Genomic DNA, 25,122 nt, shown 5'->3' on the forward strand with positions numbered 1-25,122 from the left:
CCAAGAACCATGGAGATGAACACAAGAACCATGGAGATGAACACAGCTGCCTTTAAGGGGGAGGCGGAGGCTAACGTCTAGGGGGACAAAGCGTGTTGACGACAGGGCCGGGAACCTCTGCCCACCACGCCGCCCTGTCTCCCCAGATATCTGGCACTCTCTACATCGAACAGGCGGCAGAGCCCCCGGGACCCGCATCCCCACTGCCCAGCGGCCTCTCCTTTAGCACCCTTCCCTTCCCCTCCCTCCCTCGACTCAGACCTCACCCTCCTCAGCAAAGCACTCGGCCCCAGGGACCCTGGCACAGGGAGGTGAAGGACCGGGCCCCTGCTGTTAGCTCGTTCTCCTGTGATCCTGAGTCAGCCATGGGGGCGTGCTCAATTCCAAGGACCGGACCACATGCAGCCCCCAAGTGGCCGCTTCTCAACACCTCTGCCATCCTGCCCTCCCCCACCGCCTCAAGGACAGTGCCCACGGACACGCTGCCCACACTGGGAGGGAGAAGGGACTGTAAACCAGTGACCAGCCAGCCAGAGGCTCCTGAGAGGGGAGTGGAAGGGGGTCTGTAATTCCAGGCGCCTGCAGAGAGCAGGTGACGTGAGAGCTGGGTCCCCAGGGTGGAAAAGGGTTGACCAGACCATCAAGGTGTGCAGGCACATGGAACGACACATCCCAACATGGCAGAGTGCTGTCGCTCCCCGTCTTCGTGGAGGAGCGACACTGAACCCTGCCTAGGCTTCATATCCGAGTCACGGCACCATTATGTCGCTCCCCCTCTTCGTGGAGGAACGACACAGGACCCTGTGCTGTTCTTTCGTCTGCTCGGCCCTCCCCGGGTTTGCTGCTGGTTCTTCCCGGGTTGGCTACTATCCCTTCCACCTCCGTGGAAGGGCAGTTCCCCCTGGCCACATTCCCCACTTCCGCAGGGGAGCGGCACACCGCCGGCCGGCTCTCTGGGGGGCTGCACAGGTGTTCCTTCAGATGTTCCCCTTAGATGTTCCTGGTGCATGCCGTCTCTCTCCTCCTTTATAGTCCTCCTCCGCCAATCCTAACTCGGCTGCCCACACGCCGAGTACGCTGCTCTCCAATCAGGAGCAGGTCCTACAGTTTATTGGTTGAACTGGAGGCAGCTGCGTAGAAGCTGTTTTCTCCTCTCCCAGCGCCATATTGTGGGAGAGCAGATGCATAGAATAAGTCTTAATTCCAGTAACTCAGTCTAGTCCGGGTTGCTCCCCACAAGTGCACTTTTCAAAACCAGCTCAAAATCACCCTCATTTGATGCTCTCAAATCCCATCATGGTGGCGTTAGCTGCCCCAACACCCTACACACACACACACACACACGGTCCAGTGAGGACAGCTGGGTCTACAGGCAAGAGGTGACTAATGCCTGAAAGGAGGGTGCTGGGGCTGAATCCTCTTCTCATGGAAACCAAGGGATTCCCGTCTCCCGTCCAGTGGCAGCACCCCGCTTCCTACAGGTCCGTGACGCCATCACCCCCCATGTACGTGCACACTCCTGACCCCGGAGCCCATCCCAGTGGCCAGCGGGCAGAGGCAGCCAGCAGAGGAACAGAGGTCCTGCCACACCCTCTTCCACTCCTCTGCGCGCTGATAACCTCCAGGTTCCCGGGCCTCTCTTCTTCCCTTTCTCACAGCCGCCAGCCTCTCCCGTCTCCTCCTCCCCCCGGCCCTCCCCTGGGAGTAGTGAGCTCAGTCTTTCCCATCAGCCAGCACTGGAATGCTGGGAACCACCCACTGGGCCAGGAACTGAGTGGAAGCCTGCCCCGGGGAGGGAGGAGGAGAGGGGGCGCGTGCTGGCGGCAGGGCGCAGTTCTGCAGCCTCGTCTGGAGCCCAGGGTAGACAGTCTGCCAGGCTGTGCTGCAGGCTCTGCACAAAGCAGGCTCAGATTGCTGGAGCTGGCAGGTGCCCCATTTTACAGATGGGGAGACAGAGGCCCCGGAGGAGACTGGCTGCCACCTCCCAGGCCCCGGGTGAGCCTTTCCCATGTTTCACGGAACCCTCACTGCTACCCTGCAAGGCAAAATCCCCATACCCTAACGCTGGGGCTGTGACTACGTTACCTCACGCGGTATAAGGGACTCTGCAGATGCACTGTAGCTGAAAATCCATGGGGCTGGGCTTTGGCACAGCAGGTAAAGCAGCTACCATACAAACACCAGCATCCCATACAAACACTAGTTGAGTCCTGGCTGCTCCACTTCTAATCCAGCTCCCTGCTAATGCATTTAGGAAGGCAGCAGAAGATGGCCCAAGTGCTTGGGCCCCTGCACCCACTTGCGAGGTCTGGATGGAGTTCCAGTCTCCTGGGCCCAGCCCCAGCCATTGTGGCCATTTGGGGAGTGAACCAGCAGACAGTTCTGTGAATCCGTGGAGGTTCTTGCTCTCTATCTCTCCCTTTTTCTCAGTAACTCTGCCTTTCAAATAAATAAAAACTGAATCATTAACGAAATAGAGAATCCTGAGATGGGAGATTACCCTTGACAATCTGGATGGGCCCAATATAAACACAAGAGCCCTTGGAAGGAGGGTCAGAGAGAGAGAGAGACTGGAAGATGTGCACCTGCTAGTTTTGAAGACAGAGAATGGGGCCAGAAGCCCAGAAAAGCAGGTCCCCTGGGGCTCTGGAACCATGCTGTTCGAAGGCGCTAGGCATGTGGTGTTTTGTCACAGGATCCACAGGAGACAACCATGATGGGGATGCTCATTCCCATTTCACGGATGAGGAGACTGAGGCTCAGAGCAGACACATGACTTCCTCCGGTGCTCCACAGCCCCCTGCACACCACGCTGGCTTCCTGGGGAGCTCTACGGGCTCTGCAGGCTGGGAGCATCCTCAGCCAGCAGGAGGCAGGGCGCCTCAAGAAGGTAAGGCTTTGCACCTGCAGGGGTGCTTATCTGGCTGGGCCCTTCTCGAGCCTGTGACTGGCCCTGCCAGGTCCCAGCCAGGGGAAGAGGAAGGGCCCTGGGCATGTGTCGGCTGCGTGTCCCCAGGACTAACTGTAATTAGGTGGAATCCCCCATTATCTGACCCTGATCCTGGGACAATCCCTAGGAGGAAAGCCCCTGACCCTGCTGCCTTACTGGGGAGGAAAGTGAGTCCCTGGGAGTTCGTGACTGGCCCAAGTCCTCCTGGCTAGCAGGCCATGGGGCTGGGCACCGATGGCCAATGCAGCATTTTCTCAGTCTCTCCAGAAGCAAACCTGGTGCATCTTCCTCTCCTAAGAACTCCTAACCTCTCCCCACAAGCCCTTCCCAGTTCCGCTCCTGCACACCTCTCTAGCCTCCCCTGCCCCCACCCTGACGTGGGCAGCTCCTTCCCCACCCTGGGCTCTCCCACAGGGCTCCGGCCCAGCTCACATGCACACCACACAGCGGATGGAGAAAGCACAGATTCTGCCCCTGCCACTCCCCTTGGGGCGGAAGGGAGATGGACCTGGGGCCAGGGCTCAGCCGTAGACACAGGAAGCTGGGGAAGCTATGGCTGAGACCCCGGGAGAGCTGGTCCTCTCTTGCATAGGAAAGACAACAGCAGACTGGCTGGGGCAGCACATCAGGCACAACTCCCGGGGGACAGACCCTCCTGGAATGCAGACCCCAGGACACGGTAGCTGAGGGGACCTTGTAGAACACGGGGTCGACCTGCACCCAGCCCACAGCGCATCACTGCAGGAGTCAGTGTGGGGTAGCCATTAAGGCTCTGGGGTCTGCCACTCAGGAGCTGGGTGACCTGGGCAGGGACTGAATCTCTGACATGCAGCTCTAACGTAGGAAAACCACGAGGCAGGCAGAGCAGCGCCAGACACGCAGGGAAGCCACAGGCAAACGAAAGCTGCTCCTACCACGAGTTCTGCCAAAGGCCCAGCTCACGCCATACCCTGCCCCACACTGCTGGCTAGGGCACTCACCCACTGTGGTCAAGTCACTTTCCCCTCTCTGACACAGCCTCCAGGTCTCTGCCTCTCCCAGCTCCTGGGGTGCTCCACCCAGGTGTCTGCCCTATGCCACCACCCCCTGGGGCCCACCTCCTACTGGACTCTCCCCCACTGATCCCTCATCTCAGCACAGTGTGGCCCCTGGAACTCCCCTGGGGAACCTGCCTGGGTAACACCCTTGACCTCCAGCGGCAAAGGCTTCCTTGCTTTCTGCTTCCCTACCCCCACCCAGCTCAGCCTCCCCCAGCCGTCTGCTATCAGTAACGCTGACATCTGTGAAACAATGTGTGTCCTGCCTCCACAGGGACTTCCTCTCTCAGTCCAGCTCATCCAGCCTTTGCTGACCCCCAACCAGGTCGGATCCACCCCACCCCACCCCCACCCCCAGTCAGACCCCCTGCTGGGCCTGCCCGGAGCCTCTGGCTCCCTGCTCCCAACCATAAGCCCCAGAGCTGCTGGCCCCAGGCCTCAGACAGCCACCGCACACCTGCCTGTGCCAGAGCCAGTGCTGAGAGCTGCCCCGGGCATCATGTGTCACCCTCACTGACACTCAGACGAGGACAGGAAGTCTCTGGGAGGAACAGTGACTTCCTTGAAGTTATCCCGTTAGCTGGGAACATGGCTGGGACCAGCAGCCATGACTGGCTGTGTAATCTGTGGGCCCCACGCAAAATGAAAACACAAGGTCCTTTGTTCACGTGTCAACTTGGAGCCTGAGGGGCAGGCACTGTAGCGCAGCAGGTTAAGCCACTGTTTGGAGCGCTCACATCCCATACAGGAGTGCTGGGATCAAGTCCCCTCTCTGCCCCGGTCCAGCTTCTGGCTAATGCACCCAGCAGACAGCAGTGAAGGCTCAAGGACTGAGTCCCTGTCACGCATGTGAGACCAGATGGAGTTCCAGGCCCCTGGCTTCACACTGGCCCGGCCCCGCCACTGGGGGAATGAGCCAGAGGATAGAAGATCTTCCTCTCTCTCTCTTTCTCTCTGCCTTTCAAATAAGTTAATATACTTTTAAAACATGACAGAGACAGAAGAGCACTGGCCAGGTCTTTCTGAGCATGAGCCCCTCACCACTGCACCTGCCTCCTTGCCGCGAAACTCTCGGCACCTGTGCATCCTGACGCTGGGGTCAAAGCCAGGCTCCTCCCACTGGTTTGTTCAAGGGCAGTGGGTTTCACCTGAGGAAAAGTCAGAATCACCTGGGAGGCTTGTTAAAACCAAGCTGGCAGAGCCGGCCGGCACTGTGGCGTAGCAGGATAAGCCAGGGCCTGCAACACTGGAATCCCATGTGCGTGGACAGTTCATGTCCTGGCTGCTCTACTTCTAATCCAGCTCCCTGCTAATGTGCCTGCAAAGGCAGCAGAGGATGGCCCAAGTCCTTGGGCCTCTGCCACCCACATGGAAGACACAGAAGTTGTTCCTGGCTCCTGTTCCTGGAGCCTGAACCAGCCCTGACTGTTGCAGCCATCTGGGGAGTGACCCAGCAGATGAGATTGTGTGTGTGTGTGTGTGTGTGTCTCCCTCTCTGTGTTTCTTTTCTTTCTTTTTTTTTTTTTTTTTTTTTTTTTTGACAGGCAGAGTGGATAGTGAGAGAGAGAGACAGAGAAAAAGGTCTTCCTTTTGCCGTTGGTTCACCCTCCAATGGCCACCGCGGCCAGCGCACCACGCTGATCCAATGGCAGGAGCCAGGTACTTCTCCTGGTCTCCCATGGGGTGCAGGGCCCAAGCACTTGGGCCATCCTCCACTGCACTCCCGGGCCACAGCCTGGAAGAGGGGCAACTAGGACAGAATCCGGCACCCCGACTGGGACTAGAACCCGGTGTGCCAGCGCCGTAAGGCGGAGGATTAGCCTATTGAGCTGCGGCACCAGCCAACTCTGCCTTTCAAATAAATTAATTAAAAAAAAAAAAAAAAAAAAAAAAAACAAGCTGGTGGAGCCTTCCCCCACAGCACCAAGTCGGCGGGTGTGCAGTGGGCCTGGAAACCTGCATTTCTAAAGGGGCTGGGGACATCGTGTCCCAGCGACCTGAGACCTGGGCTATCGGGGGTGTGCATGCCCAGCGTCCTCCAGGGTGTGCTGGGACCTCAACCCAGAGGGCCAGCTCTGCAAAGAAGGCAGAGAGCGTAGGAGAGGAAGCAGGAAGCTCTACCCAAGGCCCCTTGCTGAGTCCTAGCAACCATGCCAGGCAGCTCCCAGAATCCATACTGTAGACGCTACCGTGGCACCCAGAAGTCAATGATTTGCCCAGGGTCACAGCCAGAAAATTGTGGTGACCAGAATGGAACCTGGCTCTCTCCTTTGTACTGTCACAATTCTGCTTCAACCTCAGCTGGTCCTGACAGCTTCTAATCCCACAGCCTGCTGGCCCGGGGGAGCAGACTCAAAACCTGGGAAAAGAGCCCAAGCTGTGGCAAGCAATGGCCAGCCCAAGATCCTCCAGTCCACTGCCTGCCTGCCCTCCCAGCCCACACGTGCAGCACAAAGACCTGGCCTTGGCTGAGGGGGCCAACTGCAGGCATCAAACCAGCAGGCCAGGGTGCCTCCCCCAGACTGCAGCTTCCGCTCACCTCCAGGCCCCTCTGTCCGACCTCCCGCTCCGTCCGGCCGGCCTCCCCCAACAGCCCCTCAGTCTGGATCCTGTTCTGCTGCTGCAGACTTTGCACAGCCTGATCCTTCTGCATAGAGTGCCCCTCCCACCCTGCCTAGGGGCTCCACTCTCATTCACCCTGCAAAACCCAGCTCAACTCCACCTCTTCCAGCACGTGCTGCCTGGCCCCCTCCTCAGTCCTCCACAGTCCCTCATGTCACCCTCTGCTTCCCTGGCTGCTTCTGGAGCCACCTCTCCCAGAAAACCAGAGGACGCCTGTGCCCTGCCCCAGAGCGCGAGGTGCTGGGGACACAAGGCCAAGACTGCACTCCGGCAGCCAGGGTGTGGGCCTGCTTCATCCTGGGAACTTCAGACAGAGGGGGACCGCGAAGGTCCCCAAGGGCTGACAGGGCCTCAGCTGGGTGCCTGTACTCAAATCCTACTTTCCACGGTTGGGGAACCAAGGCCGGAGCAAAGACGCTAGACAGCAGCAGGAAAGTACTAGCCAATGAATACAAGGCAAACTGTGCCAGGAAGTGGAGGCCCCAAGGGGAAAAGGGATGAGCCCAAGTTCCACCCAGAGCAGCCCCGGAGAGGGCCTGCAGCCTCCTGAGCTAGAGACTGGGGTCTTAAACAATGGAGGGAGGGAGGTGGCAAGGCGCCCCCACCCCAAAGGAGCTGCTGCCCTGCGGGGGGGGGGGGGGGGCCTGCAGCAGGAGGGAGGCGTGGAAAAGCCACCGCCCACGGAAGCCCCAGGCGGAGGCGGTGGGAGGGGCTGGAGTGCGGCCAGCAGATGGAGGAAGGGAGGAGGAGAGAGCCGGCAGGAAAGAGCCAGACACGCAAACTCCGCCGCCGCCTCCTTCCAACCCAAACAGAATCCCCAGCAGACCTGCTGGGAAGGACAGGGCTGGCCCCGGGCAGGGGCCGGATGGCAGCCCTGGGGTAGGAGCCTCTGGGCGGCCCCGGGGGCTGGGATGGAGGGGAGGCCCAGCAGTCATCGGAGCCCGCCCAGTGCCACCCCCAGCAGCCGAAAGCTCCGGGAGGAAGGAGAAGGGCTCCACCTGGTGACGCCGCCTGAACCTCCTTCCAGGCCTCACTCAGGTGCCCAAGTCTTCCCAAGGCCCCCACGTTCCCACCCCCAGGCTGGGCAAACCTGATCTACGTGGAGAGGGGGTCAAGGCCAGCCTCTGGGGAGCCAGAGTCTGCTGGGAAATGCAAAAACCCAGGGGGCCTGCAGCTGGACAGGGGTGACCCTGGACCCCAGATAACAGGGCCTGGTAGGCCCCCCAGATCCATCCTGCGTGGAGACGGCGGCTGGGATTGATGTAAGCAGGCAGATAGGATAAATTCAATTTGATTTGTGAGCTGGAAGATCACGCCTTCACCACCTCCCTGTGTGATCTACCTACCTGATCCCACCTGTATGCCCACCTGCCAATCAGACTACATAACCACGCCCCTTTGGAAGTAGATAAAAGGCCCTTGCTGCCTGCATTAGGGCCATGCGCTCCCTGCTTTCCTGCCTGCATGCTTGCTGCACGTGACTGGCTCCTGGCCTGCTCTCTGCTTGGTGTGGACCCAACTTAGCTTCGAGACTTCTCTTTCTCCCCTAAATAAAGCCCTCACTCTCCTGTGCATTTCTCTCACTGAGTAAATCCTTAAAACTTACATGTTGCCTGGTCTATTTGAGCCAGGATTCAGAATTCTCTGAATACACAGCAAGAGCCCACAAGGTTTATTAATATTGAAAAAATATTAATAAGCAGGAAGGTATCAGGATGAGACTGGAGCGCTGCCCTCAACCACACCCACACCGTGCACACACACACACACACACGTGCACACACATCTACACTCAGTGCTGAGGGCCTTCCAGGACCCTACTTCTGGGCCTGGCTCTGGGACTTGGGCCCAGCCCTCCCCTGGAGGTTCTCTGCTGTGTGCCTGGCTTCCAGGGGAGTCACAGAGTGAAGCACAGGCATTCAGGTAAGGAGCCGAGGCCTCTGCTGTAACTTCAGCACGTGGACGAGACTCCCACCCTCGCGGGCACCCTTTCCATGGTCTCCACTGTGAGAGAGCGTGCCTGGGGCACAGAAGCTATGGCCACTCAAGGGGGACAGTGCCCCCCAAGTCAAGCCCACTTCCCATCCAGCAGGCCTTTTCTCTCCTCTTCTCCCCCTTCTAGGGGGCACCACGCTCCTCTCCTGTCCCAAGAGCAGCTTTGTCCCCACAATCCTCATCCAAGTTGCCAGAACTGCAGGAACTGAGGGGTCCTTGTTTCATTCACTGCCTTTTTTTCCTACTGAGAAGCAGAGTGACAGAGAGAAAGACAGATGGACGGACAGAGAACGAGACATCTCCCATTCCTGGGCCAGGCAGAAGCCAGGAGCCTGGATTTCAACCTGGGTCTCCCACCTGGGTGGGCGGCAGGAACCCAATCACTCGGGCCATCGCTGCTGCCTCCCAGGGCGAGCACTAGCAGAAAGCTGCAGTCAGGTTGTAGCTAGAGCGGGGACTCTGATGTGGGACAACCCTAGGCTCACTCTCCTGCTGGGCTCCATCCCCTGCAGCTGAAACCTCCACTCACTAGAGGGCGCCAGTCCCCACACTCCCCTGTGTCCCCATCTGTGCACCTGGCGACACAATACAAGTCCATCGTCAGCAATCTGGACGCCCACTGCGTGGCAGGCACTACCAGCCCCAGGCATACGGTGGGGAGGGCAGAAGCGTGCCATGGGTCCCGACAGCCCAAGGAAGACAGCAGGGCCTCGTACGGCTCCACACCAAGGACACCACGGCATGGATTCCAGAGTGGACAGCAAAGGACATGGCCAGCAAACAGAAGAGACCAGGAGGAACCACCGGCCTAAGGAGTCAGGGAGGGCTTCCCGAGGGAGTGCCCTCTGGTGTGGGACTGAAGGAAGGTAATGACTGCAGGGAAGAAGGGCTGGGGTGCTGCCCTGTGGCGTGGAGGGTTAAGTCTCCCCTCGGGATGCCTGCCCCTCATGTCGGAGTGCCTGGTCCAAGTCCCTACTGCTCCATCTGGATTCCAGCTTCTTGCTACCGCGCACCTTGGGCAGCAGCATGTGATGGTCGGTGCAAGTCTTGGGTCCTCGCCACTCACATGTGGCTTGAATTCAAAGCTCCTGGCTTTGGCCTGGTCCAGCCTCAGCTGTTGTGGGAGTGAACCGGCAGATAGATGGAAGATTTTTCTTTCTGTCTCTGTGCCGTCATTTCAAACAAAATGAGAATAAATAAGAGTTTAAGAACAAAAAGCCGGCTGGCATTGTGGCGCAGCGGGTTAATGCCCTGGCCTGAAGAGCCAGCATCCCACATGGGCACTGGTTTGAGACCTGGCTGCTCCACTTCCCATCCAGCTCTCTGCTATGGCCTGGGAAAGCAGTAGAAGATGGCCCAAGTACTTGGGCCCCTGCACCCAAGTGGGAGACCCAGAAGAAGCTCCTGGCTCCTGGCTTCGAATCTACGCAGCTCCGGCTGTTGCAGCCAACTGGGGAGTGAACCAGCAGAAGGAAGACCTCTCTCTCTCTCTCTCCTCTCTCTGTGTAACTCTGACTTTCAAATAAATAAATAAATCTTAAAAAAAAAAAAAAAAAGCCAGCCATGGATGGCTTCTGGTGTCTGTGAGGTTGAAGCGGGGGTCGCAGGCACGCATCCCAGCTGCCGAGACCACAAGGAGCCTGTCCGGCCTCACTCTGACTGCAGCTGCCCCCTTGGGCCCCTTCCTGGGAGCCCTGCAGAGAGCACGGCACTGCCAGGTCTCCACACTCCGTGCAGCTGCTTCTCAAAGATGGGAGAGAGCAAGACCCCCAGGACAGCTTCTGAGCCCCTGTGCCCCAGAGGTGCCTCTGCGACAGGAGAGTCAGCGGTGGGGATGGAGGGCCTGTGGCTGGAGGGGGGAGGGCTGGAGGGCGTGGGGTGCAGGTCCTGAGGAGGGGCCATGCAGCCCGAAGCCGTGGTGAGGTGGGTGCGGGGCGGAGGACAGCAGTGGCGGGGCCGGCAGAGGGGGAGGGGCAGGAGCTGGAATTGGGCTGTTGCTGTCCAGGATGGTGGTGGCGGTCACTGCTGGCAGCGGGGGAGACCAATGAGGGTGACGGCTGGGCAATCCGCTGGGAAGCCCCCAACCCCAATTCTTACCCTGGCTGCCCAGGACCCAGCCCACTTTGGATGAATTCAATCTGAACACGTGTGACAGCTCAGAGCCCTCCAAACACAGGCAACGTGAATACGCCCCATGCCAGGGAGTCCTTCACGCCAAGGCTGCAGCCACCAAAGCGCCTCCCCTGGCCCGCCTGGCTCCCTTCCTCTACATTCTCGGGCCTGTCCCAGCGCTCCCATGCATCTCTAAGGGCCTCTGAGAGCCCTTCTAGGCCCCATGGCCCACGGCTCCTGGATCTGACTCAGCCGCCACACACTCGCACCTGCAGCAAAGGCCTCAGTTCAGGCCTGCGTGACTCAGAGGCCCAAGAACCTCAGGTTTAGCCAGCCTAACCTCTTCCGAGACGGGTGGGGAAGCCAAGGCCCAGGGCATCAGACCCCAGGTGCAGGGCATCTTTCAATGCCCCGAAGGAGACCCCGGGGCCCGCTCAGGCAGCACTGCAGGAGCAGGAGGTGAGGGGCATGTCCGTCGGCGCAGGCGCTCCCAACGACCAAGTACACACCAATGTGAATGTGTGACAATGAGCAGCTAATGCCCAACCCTTACTTTGTGCCACACTTCAGACATCTTAACTCACTGAGTCCTCCTGAGAAATCTGAGATTCCCATAGTGAAAAATGAGGGTTCCCATAATAAAAATCTATTATTATTCCCACTTTATAGACTAGGAAACTGAAACAAAGAAAGGTTAAATAAGCAGCCCAAAACCACACAGCTTTGAACCCCAGCAGTACTGTTCTAGAACCTTGATCCTGGCTGCCTCTCCCAAACACCCATGTCTCTTTTCAACCATAGCCTCTTTTACTATCAAGGTTATTTTTAATAATTTTATTTGAGAGGCAGAAACAGATCTCCCATCTACTGGGAGATCCCCAAAACAGTCAGGGCTGGGTCAGGAACTCAACCTGGGCCTCCCGTCTGAGTGGCAGGGACCAACTACCTGAGCCAGCATCTGCTTCCTTCCAGGATCTGTGTTAGCAGGAAGCTGGACTCGAAAGCGGAGCTGGTACCAAAACCCTGGTACTTGGATACGGGACGCAGGAGTCCCAAGTGACGCCTTACCCACTACACTGAACACCCACCCCTATTGTTACTGGTTTTGAAAAATAATTTATTGGGGTGCAAGCTGCAAAACATAAATTTACCATTTGCAAGTAAACAGTTTCAGTGGCACTTGGTACACTCGCAACGCTGTGCAAAACCACAACCATCACTCCAAATAAGACCCTTACCCATTAAGTAGCCCCGCGTTCTCCCCTCTCCCAGTGCCCGACAACCACTGACGTCTGCTGTCCATTGCTGCGGGTTTATCTGTGCTGGATTTGGTACAAATAGGCCCAGGTAACAGGGCCTCTGTGTCCAGCTTCTCCCACTCACCCCTGTGTCTTCATGGCTACCCCCTTTACAGTGTGCATCATATTTCATTCCTTCTTATGGCTGCACACTATTCCATGGACAGATTCACCAGTCTGTGCATCCATGGCCTTTGTTCCCTGCTGGGGCTACTGGGAATAATCAGACGACACCTGCTAGTCCTCCCTACACCCTTCGAGTAAGGACCGCAGCTATGGCCCCACCTCCACTGAAGACACTGAGAAACATGGCTGAGTCAAAGCCCCCTGCCTCCCAAGCTGCAGGGCCCTTCCCCCTGTGCTCTGCCACCAGCATCCACTTACCCCACGATCACACCTCTTCTGGGCCTCAGTGACACTTCTCAGGCTCGAGGCAGGGTGCTGGTGGAGGTGTGGACAGCTGGGGATAAAGCCACAGGGGCCCAAGTGATGTGGGGAAAAGTCAGTGAGCTAGCTCATGAGCTGAGGCCATGCCTCCCCTACCCCATGCAATCCTATCAATCCACCTGTCAATCACATGACCCCTCCCAGGATATACCTCCCCTCACCTGGGACGGCGGGCAGTGCTATGTAACCACTCCCCTTTTCAAAGCTCCTAAGAAGCTTGGTGGAGGGGAGGGGGCTTTCTCTCTCCCCTTGTGGACCCAGGGAGAGCAGGGTATGGAAGTCCCTCCTTCGCCTTCCTGGTCCACTCTCCCTAAGGCCCTCGAATGCCTGTGCTTTCTTCTCACTCGGTAAGAAACCTCATTGCACTGCACACTGAGTTTGTGCCCGTGCTTAGAATTCTTCCCTAAGTAAAAAGCAAGAGCTTGGAATAGGAATTTAGGCCTAACCTAGACCACAACACAAGGGCTGCAGGCCGCCGCCCCCCCCCCCCCCCCACTCCAGGGATGGATTCCTGCCCAGCCAAGGGGTTCCGGGATCCAGGGCTAGGGGCCCCTACGCAGCTCCTCTCCTCCTGGCCACGAGGCCCGACAGCCCCAGCAGATGGCTCCAGAGGGCCGCACAGCACAGCGTGCAGCAGGAGCTGCTGGGCGGGGACTCCATCAGGAAACACGGAACCCAGAGCTGCCAGGGTGGGGCAGGGAGGCGTGGGAGTGGGGCAGCCAGCCAGGGGTTCCCACCCGTGGCACTCGGTCACCCCCAGTCCTAAGCGCACGAGACTTCCTGGACTCCTGATTCAGGCCTCTGGACCCCTCAAGGGCCTAGAATTCCACAGTCAGGGCGGGAGGAGGGGGTGCCCCCGAGCTGCCCCCAACCCAGTCCCTCCCGTGAAGACTGCTTCTGTTCAAGCCACCTGTGTGTGTGACACAATGCGGTGATGACCACTGGAGGCCCAAACAGGCCACCGCCTTCCTGGACCCTCCAGGAAACAGCTTCGGCCACACAGGAGCCTGCAACGGGCCTGTTGCCGACGCTGTGAGTAGAGACGAGCCACAGCTGTCATGGCCTCCTCAGACCCCCTGGCCTCACAGGAGCCTGGCAGTCTCTGTGTTCCGTTTTTCTGTGAACTTTTTAAAGTCGCTTCACATGTATTGAATGAATGAATAGATGAATGAATGAATGAATGAATGAACCCCTGGCTGACGTCCCAACTGGTGATCTTGCCGGCCCTACAAGCTGCAAGGCCTTGGGTACATGGCTTTACGTGGCTGGGCCTCAGGGACTCTACTGGTCCCAGCCCTGTAAGGGCTAAGAGAAGCCCAGGAATGGCTGAAGGCAGGCTGCTCTCCCCTCCCCAGGCCCCCATCCCACCCAGACCGTCCACGCTGCGATCCCTTAAAGCCTGGAGGAAGGGGCTGGCCCCTGGCTGCATGTAAATGTTTATGCCGAAAACCAGCCTCCCAGGGACAAGCTATTTGCTTTGCTTTTAATTAATTGCAGAAGGCCAGGCTGGGTAATAAACTCTGCCGAGGAAACATAAACAGGGCTCCAAGTCCATCGTGAAGCCAGGAGAGGGGGCTGCCGGGGTGGAATGTCCTCCCCGTCTCCTTCCTCCGGGCCACAGGCGGGGCGATCACTGAAGGGCCCAGCTGGAAGGACCCTGGGAGGTCATCTGAAACACAGCAGCTGCCGCTATCTGACGCGGCGCTGGATTTGCCTGGTCCGGCCCTGTTCTCTCCTGGCTAACGATGGGGAAAGCGAAGCTGCAGGCGGCTGAGGTACCCGCCTCAGCCAGCAAGTGGCTGGGCTGGAAGGGAAGCCGTGCCTGACTCAGAAGAGGAAAAGTCAGCTGTTTGTGCAGGAAAAATGTGGGTGACACACAGCCCCTGGAGCACCTGCATTCCTGCAGCGAGAGGCAGCTGTCTCAGGCACTCACCAAAGGCTGATCTGATTAGGGGAGGTGCTAAGGGCGCTGGGGAGAAGGACCAAGTCGCTCGTTCAGAGCGGCTCAGCCACATGTACAGCATCCACCACATGGCAGTCCTGCAGCCCAGAACCAGCAGGTGTGCAACTGAGTGAATTCCAGCTAAAACACAACACTATTCTCTCTGGGCCAGCGCGGCTTCTTCAAACTAAGGTGTCTCGAAGGCCCTGTGCCAGGGCTGGGTAGTGTCAAGATGGCCAAACAAAACTCAGCCCCTGGCCGCCTCCCGTGGGAAGGGTCACGTTCAACAGGAGGTCACAATCAGGCAAAGTGCAATCAGGGGTCCGGTGCTGGGGGAGGGGGTGCTGTGGCATAGCGGCTAAAGCTGTTGCCTGCAGTGCCAGCGTCCCATATGGGTGCTGGTTCAAGTCCCAGTTGCTCCACTTCTGAGCACTATGGCCTAGGAAAGCAGTAGAAGGTGGCCCAAGTACTTGGGCCCCTGCACCTGCATGGGAGACCCAGAAGAAGCTCCTGGCTCCTGGCTTTGGATCGGCGCAGTTTTGGCTGTTGCAGCCAATCAGGGAGTGAACCAGTAGATGGAAGACCTCTCTCTCTCTCTCTCTCTGCCTCTCCTTCTCTCTGTGTCACTCTGACTTTCAAATAAATAGGTCATTACTGTCTCCATTGTAAAGATGAGAAAACTGAGGTTTGCCTCAAAGCCTACGACTCAGCGAGCAGCTGGGGTGGGATGTGGAACCCAGCTTGCTCGTTCCTTGAAGTCCTCATTGTCCTGTCTCCCCCTGGATGAAGGGGCGCTGATGTTAGGAGAGGACAGGAGGCAAAACTGATGCTGCCACTAACCTCCCCAACCCTGCTGCAGAGGGACGCAGCACACCCTGCTGGCCAGAGGAGGAAAAGCCAGCCTAGGCTGCCTGGGCTGTCTCTCTCCTGCACAAAGCCAGCCAGACTCCTCACCGAGTCCTAGGAGCAGGAAAGGCCACCCAGCTGTCCACAGAAAGTCCCACTCAGTGGACCACAGCCCCTTCCCGGGTGTGCTATATTCCAGAGTTGGTAAACGCTCTCCCCGCGTAGCTCATCCGACCTCCACCACTCCCTACCACAGCAGCCAGCATCCCAGCCCCCAGAACCAGGCACGGAACAGGGTGGATCTGACAGACAGCAGCACAACTCCATCTCAAGAGGGGTGGTCCCTCTGAGCCAAGTCCACCCACCCTCCCAATCCCAGCATTTCCTGAACTCCAGGGACAAGCACGCAGCTGCCCCCGGCACCATCACCTGTGGCTCAGGAGTCCAACCTTGCCACATAGGTGTTCTCTCTCCATTCTGCAGATGAGGAAGACTGAGGCCAGAAAGACCTGTCCAGTCTCGAATTTACACAGTCAACAGGAGCAGCAGGCTCCCCCAGTCACAGCAGGGAGGGCGCCAGCATTGCCCAGGTCCTCGCTGTAGGGCCTACAGCAGGTGTGACCCCAACATCCCAGCACTAAGGAGCACCCCCACGAGAACACAGGCAGAGCCAAGCGCGCGGGTCTTATGTGTCTACAGGTTGGAAGCCTTATTTCAAAAAAAAAAAAGTATAAAATATCTTCCTTTCGCAGATTTCACAAAACCCCTGAGCAGGTGGACACGTGGCCAGGCCTTGGGAAGGGCCATGGAGCGTGGAGGGCTTCAGCCCGGCGGTGAATCCGTCTCGGGGCTGGAGGAAGGGCCCAGAGGCGATCCGAGCACAACCCGCCTTCACAAAGGCCCTGCCCCCGGCCCAACAGACGGCGGCTCCGAATCCGGTGGCTCCTGAACCCTCCCTGCAGTCAGCCTGAGTCTTCCGTCTCCCTCCTGCCGTGGCTGCAGACAAAGCAGCGCTGCACTGGGCCAGGAGCTGCCCACAGGTTCTGCTTCTCAAACGGGCAGAGGCACCACGGGCTTCTGTGACCCTGGGACATATCCCCAAGGGGACCCTTCCAGCAGGGCAGCCCCACCGGGAGGCGCGCAGGCTGCTTGTCATTGTCATTGTCTCCACTTTCTAGAAGGTGGCAAGGAACTACGTGTGCTATGCATCTACCAGGCTTCAGCTCCTGGGTCTGGGCCTGCAGCCCCACCCTCACACCTCCCAGCCCAGGCCTCCACCCAGTGTTGCCTCAGTGTGGAGTGGATGACACGCTGGGCTGCAGCGGGCCAGGGCGTGATGGCCCCGGCCACCGAGGCAGGAGAGCAGCTCAGCACAGGCCTTCCCAGGAAAAGGAACACTGACCACTGCCTCCTGTCTAGACGGATCCCAGGAACAGCGCATGGGCCTCGGGTGCCTGGAAGTGGGTCCAAAGTGAGAGCTTTACGGGCTCAGGGCCTTGCCTTCCCTGTGCCCTGCCTCGCTCTGGCCACAGCCTCGTGGGCCTTCCAGGACCTTGTGCCCCCTCCCTTTCACAAGCCTTGAGCCCCACAGTTGTCCCTCAGGCCAACACAGTTTTCCCACTGGCCTCACGAAGAATGTTATCGGTGGGTGGCCAAGCATCCCGCTTTGCCCAGGATGGAGTTGAGGGGGTCCTAAGATGCCCAGGAAAACCAGGGTGGAGGATCACACAAATGCCTATGTGCCTGGCTCTGGGCTAGGCCCTGAAAACACACTGATGAACAGAGCACGGCCACCGTCTTCAAGAAACACCTAGTCTTAGGGGCCTGGCTTTCTGGCACAGTGGGTTAGGCCACTGCCTACAACACTGGGTGCTGATTTGAGTCATGGCTGTTCTGCATCCAATCCAGCTCCCCACTGGTGCACCCCTGGCCACTGCAACCATTTGGGGAGTGAACTAGCAGATGGGAAATGTTTCTCCGTTTCTCTGTTTCTCTCTCTCTCTCTCCTCCCACACTCCCTGTCATTCTGCCTTTCAAATAAATTAAAAAGGGGCCACTCCCATGACACCAGAATCCCATATGGGTGCCAGTTCAAGTCCTGGCTCCCTGTGAATGGCCTGGGAAAGCAGCAGAAGACAGCCCAAGTACTTGGTCCCCTGCTATCCATGTGGGAGACCCAGATGAAGCTCCTGGCTCCTGGCTCCTGGCTTCAGCCTGGCCCCGCCCCAGCCATTGTGGCCATTTGGGGAGTGAACCAGCAGATGGATGATCTCTGTATCTCTCCTCTCTCTCTGTAACTCTTTCAAATAAATAAATAATCAAATATTTTTTAAATAAATCAAATAAATCTTTAACAAAAACCACTTCGAGTCTGAAAGTGTCTACCGCTGTCAAAGGCACCTGCCCAGCACTGCACGCGCGGGGTCAACCATGGCCTCATGAGAACGGCACCACCTGTGCAGTACACAGAAGAAAACAACAGCTCCGAAAGGAGAGACGGCCAGAGTCACAGAGCCACAAGTGACATGCCAAGACCTGAACTCAGATCCAGAGACGGCTAGAGGGCAGGTTCCAGCATGAACATTAAGGAGGCAAATACAGACGTGTCTGGCGGGCAAACTTGTGCAGGATGAAAGTGAAGGAGTGAGAGGGAGGCAGGCTTAGGCCTTATTGAATCATCTCCAGGCTGGGAGCACCCAACCCCCAATCCAAAATACAAACATTTCCCTTTTCAAAGTCGGTTTCAACCGTCTTCTTGCAGCACCAGGACCAGGGAGGAAGTGAGGAGGGGGAAAGAGTGCTTCTCCTTTGGGTCAGCACACCAGAGCTCACTTCCTCCAGGGACTCTTCCCCGATTCACTCTCCCACCCAGTTCCTGTCCCCCCAGCCCCATCTTGTCAGGCCGGCCCCTATCAGTAACAAGTGCACATCTGCCTGTAGCAGGAGAAACCACCAGGTCAGCAGCCAACTACAACACAAACAGCCTCCCGGGCAGCCTGCAAGGTGCCAAGCAGGTGTAGGGCTGTTCATTCTGCCCAGCAACACGGCACCAACGGAGGGCTTCAGGCTCACAGCAGGTACCCCATGCAGCTGTTCAGCTGAACCGCGTTCAGGGGTCTTTAGGTGCAACCTTCAATTACTAGGAAGATTTCATCAGTCAGAGAAGGAAGGGAATTCGGGCAAAGAGACCGGCTTGGACAGACGCACCAAGGTGTGGATAATACCAAGACTGTGGAGCACAGCTCAAAACAGTAGTGGGGCCAGCGTGGTGGCTGGGTGATGGGGACAGGAGGGGGAGGTAGGGATGGGTGCTGGAGGGCCTCCAGGGCTACCTACAGGATGCTGACATCTCTGCAGGAGACAGAGGGCAGCTCGGAGCTGGGAAGGACATGGGCAGGTGTGAACTTCAGAGTAAGAGGACGGCGTGGAGGGGTTGGCTGAGTGAAGGGACAGCAATAGGTCATGGTGACAGTCCAGGCCACCGCACACTGGTCTGGGGAGATGTGTATCTGTCACCATTCCATCTGGATGCCTGGGGGAGGAAGCAGGCTTCTCTTGCAGGGACCGGGAGCTGGGTGCCCTCCGGCCCAGTTCTACGCTTCAGCTCTGGCCCAGTTCAGTTCAGCTCTGAGGCTGGAGGGTGCCAGGTCCGCCTGTGGCCTGAGCCCAAGCTCCGTCTCAGAAACGGGTCATAGTTCTGTGAAAGCTCTCCATGGCAAAGTTTACTCGGCAAAACAGCAGAAGCATCAGAGACGGCTGCGTTGTCTTTAACTATGTGTGTGGAACCACTGCTGGGGAAAAGTGACGGAGAAGCGACTGCGCACAGACCTGCCCCTCGGCTGGGATGTGCGATCTCAGTGTCGTGTTGAGGATATTTTAAACACCTGATGGGGTTGGGGGCGGAAATCACTTTTAAACAGCCTGGGGCTAGGGGGCCCGTGTTTAAAAGGATACAAAGTTGGCCGGCGCCATGGCTCACTTGGTTAATCTTCCATCTGCGGCGCCAGATCCCGCATGGGCACCGGGTTCTAGTCCTGGTTGCTCCTCTTCCAGTCCAGCTCTCTGCTGTGGCCGGGAAGGCAGTGGAGGATGGCCCAAGTGCTTGGGCCCCCTGCACCCGCATGGGAGACCAGGAGGAAGTACCTGGCTCCTGGCTTCAGATCAGCGCAGCGCCGGCCATAGCGGCCACTTAGGGGGTGAACCAACGGAAGGAAGCCCTTTCTCTCTAACTCTACCTGTCAAAAAAAAAAAAAAAAAAAAAAGCCTGGGGCTGTACAGACCCATAATAAAACCAACCATTTTCTGAAACCTTGAGTCCTGCACAGAAACAATGGAGCTGGAACACTCACCCACAGGCATGCAATTACTGGGACTAGAGGGGGCAGATGGGCCACCCAGCTGCCTCTCTCCACCCCGCTGCCTCTCTCCACCCTGCCAGGTGGCTTCGGACACCTGGCCTGTGGCCCCGGCTGCCAACCCACAGCCCACCTGCAGCTGCTTCTCCCATCATGTCACGGCTACCGGCTCCCTCTGCAGGTTTCCACAGCTGCACGGAAGCCTGGGTCTCCCTGTCTCCACCAGGCCACACTCCGTTGCCAAGGGCTGGTGGGCTGAGCCGGCACCCCCTGATGCACCCGCACCTGCCCCATTTCCTCTCAGCAGGCTGGAACCTCTCTGCGATGTCACTCGGCAGAACTTCTACTTCTCACCCTGCATGTGTTGTCCTCAAGCAGCCGCATTCCCAAGCCACTGCTTATGAGAGCAGATGAAGCCCAGTGGTTGATCCTGTGCTGGCCCCCTGGTGGCTTCCCAGGTGTGTGATGGAGGAGGTCAGTCCCAGGGAAAACCTGCGTCACAGTGGTGCAGCCGCGACAAGCGTCACCTCCACCTCCTGTCCTTGGCAGCTTCCACAACCGCTCTGACCCTTCGCCCCTGCTCTGTCCCCAGTAGAACAGGATCCCCACTCCCCTCATCTAACAGTGTGCTGTGACCTCTGTCCCCTCTCCCCAAAACACACAAGCAGCACACAAAGGTGGGAACATGGCTGCCTCCTCTTCGCATCTCAGCTGCTAGGCGCAGATACTCAGAGAAGCCTCTGTTCTCTGGAACCTTCTCAGGAGAGCAGGGGTAGCCCAACAGAAAAGATAAAACCACCCCCCAACACTCCTAGCCCGGAGGCCCCTGGAAGGCAGCGTTCCGGGTCACCACACTCCCTGCCACCCCAGAAGCTGGGCCCCGGCCTCGGTGAAAGGGTTCCGCCGGAGGTGGTGGCAAGCAGAGCTGCTCCCTGAATGGCCTTCTCGCCTCTGGGGGTCAAGCCGTGAGCGGAGGCGTGGCTTCCGGCACCCAGCTAGCGCTCCAGAGGTGTTTGTGGAGCTGAACGGAACACACTGGAAAATGCAGTCTATTTGTGCTTCTAGCTGCAGGGAGGCCGGCTTCCCTCTGGGGGCAGTTTGCAGGCAAATTATCTCTGGCCACAGCCTGTTCTCTCCTTGCAGCTCTGCTCCCTGGAGGGTGGGAGGGGGCAGCCCTGACATGGCAACACAGTGTGGGCAGCACGACCAGCACCCGGCAGGGGGATGGTCACTGTGACCTCTGGGCCCAGGAGGTCTGAGCCAGCAGCACCTCCTCTCCTCGCTTGGGGGAGTCATGCTGAGTTACGTAACCAGCTTCCTTGGAGGCCCTGGCAAGTGTCAGCCCCACGCAGGGGAGGAGAGGCTGGGGGCGGGGGAGGCAGCTTCCTTCCCCTCCAGACCTGGCAACCCCTGCAGCTGCCCGCCACCCAGTTGCTTTCCAAGTGCCTGAGCTCCACCAGCTCCAAGCAGGCACCTCCTGCGAGGGGTCGGGAACCAGGCAGGGCTACTGTCCCGCCGGAGTGTGTGAAGCAGTGGCCTGCTGGCTTCCCTGGCAAACGGTCAGGCACTGGGTTCAGCAAGGGCTAAGGGAGAGGCCACGAGCCCTCCCTCTACTGCCACCCCGGCTTCCTGCTCCCCATCGCTCCCCACTTCCTCCTAGAGGAGCTGCCCTGGGTGAGGGGCCACAGGAGAGGGCCCTGGCGGCTGCCCGGGCACCCACTGCTCATGGAGCGCTGGGCAATCTCACTTCCCTTTCCTGCTATCATCTGACGCCAGCTATGTGCAGTCCAGGACGGCTGGAGGGTACAGCCGGAGGAGTGGCAAAGTCAAGGCGAGAGCCTCTCTCTGGCTTGGACAACAGTGACTTTTCATTAAGCCCCTACCCCTCTGCCACCAGCAACCCCGTGCTAGACATGGTGTGTGTGTGTATACACACATGCATATATACATACATGTATTATTTTTTATTCAAAAGGCAGAGGGACAGGGACAGAGACAAAGAAAGAGTTGTCCTATCCCCAGATGATTCATTCCCCAAATGCCCATAACAGCTGGGATGGGACCAAGCCAAAGCCAGGAACTGGGATTGCAATCCAGGTCTCCCAGGTGAGTGACAGGGACCCAAGTACTTGAGCCACCACCTGCTGCCTCCCCGGGTGCACGTGAGCAGGAAGCTGGAATTGGGAGCGGAGCCAGGACTCAGGCCCAGGCACTGCAGTCTGATACGGGATGTGGGCATCCCAAGCGGCATCTTAACCGCGATGCCAAACGCCTGCCCCTAGCACCGTGATACCGTTACACCTGTTTCCCAGAGGAGGCAGCTTGAGATCCTGCCAAGGAGTTCGTGAGCGATGGAGCTGGACGGCAAAGCCTCCTCCACTTGCCAGGGCCGCGCCTGCACACATGTGAAAAGCCACTGCTCAGGCCTGGGAAGGGAGTCCCACACCTTACAGAGCCCCTCACTGCGGACAGCAAGTTGGGGGCCACAGGACAGTCCTGAGGAAGGGGCAGGGACCACCGGGGCAAGCTGGAGGACAGGCTGCGCCCTCGAAGGCAGGTGGGCTTGCCTGCTGCCACCCTGAGCCTTCTCGCTCCGGTCACCTCCAGCAGCTCAGACACAGGTGCCAGACTCAGGCATCACCCACTGCCCACCCCGGGAGCACAGGACCGCTAGAAGCCACGCTGTGCAGCACGGAACCACCCTGCTGGTTACACCCCCACCCCTCCGAGCTCAGCCTCTCCCACTTCCTGCTGAAAAACGGAGGCCCTGTGTCCCTCACCTCCATGCATCTTCCTGGGCCCTCTCCCAGACAGCACCCTCTCTGCACCTGCCTGGCTCTCCCCGCTCCCAGCCGCTCTCCCCACTTCCTGCCACCCTCCCTAGCTCTGCTCCTTCCCCCCCACCCCTGCTCCTTTGAGCCTCACCACCCAGCCCCCTTCGCCACACTTCTCTGAGCCAAGGAGCAATTCTTGGGTGGTTTAATTAGCTGATTATGACCGCAGCCTGCTGCATCCAGTGCCCAGACCTCCGTCCCCAGTAATGAGGTGGGTTCTGAGCACTTGCCCAGCGGGCAGCCGATGGGGAATTCTGGGCTCTGCTGGCCAAGGGAGGGCTCTCCAGAGCATAAAGAACTCTTTCATGGCCTCGGCCCCCTCCTCAGGCCAGGTCAAACCGCACCAGGCACACTGCGGCCAGGCCCAGGTGTCACTCCTCAGGAGGGGGATGCCCCACTCTCGCCCACCGCAGCCTACATCTGGAGAGGCTCCGCCAACGGCTGAGCATGGGGGTGACACGCGCAGCCCACCTTCAGGGGCCGGGGAAGGATGGCTCCGTGGCCGGGCGCTTGTTTGGGAAGGAGGAGTTGCACAAGCAGAGAGAAGCTAGGACGGCACTGGAGAGGGAGGGCGTGTGGGTCCAGGGGCTACAGGGTGCCCTGTCCCCCGGTCAGAAAACACCCTCTTCTAGCCAGGGAAGCCACCCTTGGGATCACAATGGATCAGCTAAGCCCCTGCTTCCAGGCTCCTTGGAGCTCCGTATTTTGAAATCAGGGACAGGGCCGGCACAGTGGCACAGTAGGCTAAGCCTCTGCCTGCGGAGCCGGCATTCCATGTGGGCGCCGGTTCCAGTCCCAGCTGCCCCACTTCTGATCCAGCTCCCTGCCAACGGGCCCAGGAAAGCAGTGGAAGATGGCCCAAAATCTTGGGCACCCTGAATGGCAGACCAGAAGAAACTCCTGGCTTCAGATAGGCTGGGCTCCGGACATTGCAGCCATCTGGGGAGTGAACCAGCGGATGGAAGACCTCTCTCTCTCCTCTCTCTGTAATGCTGCCTCTCAAATAAATAAATAAATCTTAAAAAAAAAAAAAAAAAAGAAATCAGAGATGATGCCTCAACACCCTCCACCAACACTGTCCCTCCCCCTCACAAAGGAGATCTTCTACCCACCAAAGGTCTACAGTCAGCTCCCCTAGCTGAACAAACACTTCCAGAGCTCAGTGTTAAGCCAGGCCTGTACAGGCACTGGGGACAAGCAGACCCAAGCCAGCTGTCTTTGAGGAGTTCCTGACCCCACATGACGACGACACACACGGACAGGTAACCAGCCCATTGCACCTGGAGATCCCTGAGGGCCTCCTGGAGGAGGCGGCACATGTGATCAGGCCTTGAAGGCCAGGAAAGGTATTGTGAAGACTCATCAGCTGAGGGCCAACAATAATATAGGCTTGTACTGAGTGATTTGGGACCTCAAAAATGAATCCAACAGGGTCCCTCCCCGGGGCTCACAGCCTGGTGAGGGAGGCAGGCCCCTCTAAACGCTCTCACCTGGCACTGACCTTGTGCGGGGAGTCTCTATACTCTTAACTCACTGAGTCTGGGGGACAACCCACTTACCCCACTTTACAGCTGAGAAAGGGTTAAAGAAGCAGCTGAAGCCACCCAGCTGGTAGGAGTCAGCTGGGATTTAAAACCTGGAAATCTGGTTCTTCCAGGAGCCTAACCTCTATGCTAATAAGCTTCTAATCTATGCTAATCAGATCATTGAGGGAGGGAGACTCCCAAGAAAGCTTCCTGGAGGAAGTGATCCCGACCTGGGGCCTGACAGGAAGAGAGGGCAGGTGTCAGTGAGGAGGGAACAGCCACATCTGCCAGGACCTGAGGGCTGCTACACACGCTTGTCCCTGGGGAGGGGCAGTCCAGGTCCCTGGGGAGGGGCAGTCCAGGCCCCGAGGGAGGGGCGCCTTCCTGGTCCCCAGCACCCCCCACACTCCCAGCCCCTCCCCCAGCAGGCGGCTCCCCAGCCTGAGTCTCAGAGCTGGCCCCCAGAAGCAGCTCAGCTCCAGCCACCAGCAAGCACTAAAGGCACTGGCACGCCAGGCCCAGAGAGGGTCCCAGGACACTGGTGGGCCCCGAGCTTGCCCAGGCTGGAACCCTCCTGAGATGCGCACCCCAGCAGCTCCACCCCCTCGCCTGTCCTCTGGCCTCTGCCAAAACCCATCCTTGTCCCTTAATGGCCAGGGACTTTCTGCCTCATCCCAGCCCGGGATGGCCTCTCCTGCTGGCCTCACATGGGTCACGGAACCCGGCTTGCTGGAAGGCCTTCAGACCAAGGGGCAGACCCCTCCCAGTGCAGGAGGCCCCCCAGCTCAGCGGAGGCCCCACCCAGTCCCAGCCAGAGGCGGAAGGAGAGTGCTCACTCACTGTGGTGACCTCAGCCACACAGAGCCCTGGAGACCTGTCGGGTCCAGTCCCCGGGGCCCTGGGGCCTGGCCTCCCAGGGGCCTCCCTTGGCTCTGGTCTCCTGGGAAGGAACAAGCAGTTCCCCTTAAGTGGGACTAAGGATGCTGGCCAGGGAGGAGGAGGCTGTCTCCTGAGAGATGACCCAGCCAGGGCCCCTGGGGAGGGAGGGGAAGAGGGGCTGGGACAACAGAGCCCTTTATTCCCCTCTCAAAAGCGTCCACCCTGTCCTGCCACCCGCTCCGTCCTCCACCCCTGTGCTAGCACGCAAGCCACCCCTGG

At 58.7% G+C, this 25,122-nt stretch overlaps 1 protein-coding gene, 1 long non-coding RNA gene and 1 other non-coding gene across 4 annotated transcripts in view; 1 reads left to right on the plus strand and 2 right to left on the minus strand.

Moving 5' to 3' along the window:
• The window catches only part of ARRB1 (arrestin beta 1), a 72,916-nt gene that overhangs the window by 42,448 nt on the left and 5,346 nt on the right, over positions 1–25,122 (minus strand). The window lies entirely within an intron of this gene.
• LOC138849972 (uncharacterized) lies at positions 1,771–10,160 on the plus strand. Its single transcript, XR_011389311.1, has 3 exons — positions 1,771–1,995; positions 2,696–2,890; positions 9,924–10,160. It is a non-coding gene; the product is annotated as an uncharacterized lncRNA (long non-coding RNA).
• Positions 16,100–16,159, minus strand: MIR326 (microRNA mir-326). The gene has a single exon (NR_162603.1). It is a non-coding gene; the product is annotated as a microRNA mir-326 (primary transcript).

Source organism: Oryctolagus cuniculus, chromosome 1 (genome assembly GCF_964237555.1).
Source record: "Oryctolagus cuniculus chromosome 1, mOryCun1.1, whole genome shotgun sequence".
Lineage (NCBI taxonomy): Eukaryota > Metazoa > Chordata > Mammalia > Lagomorpha > Leporidae > Oryctolagus > Oryctolagus cuniculus.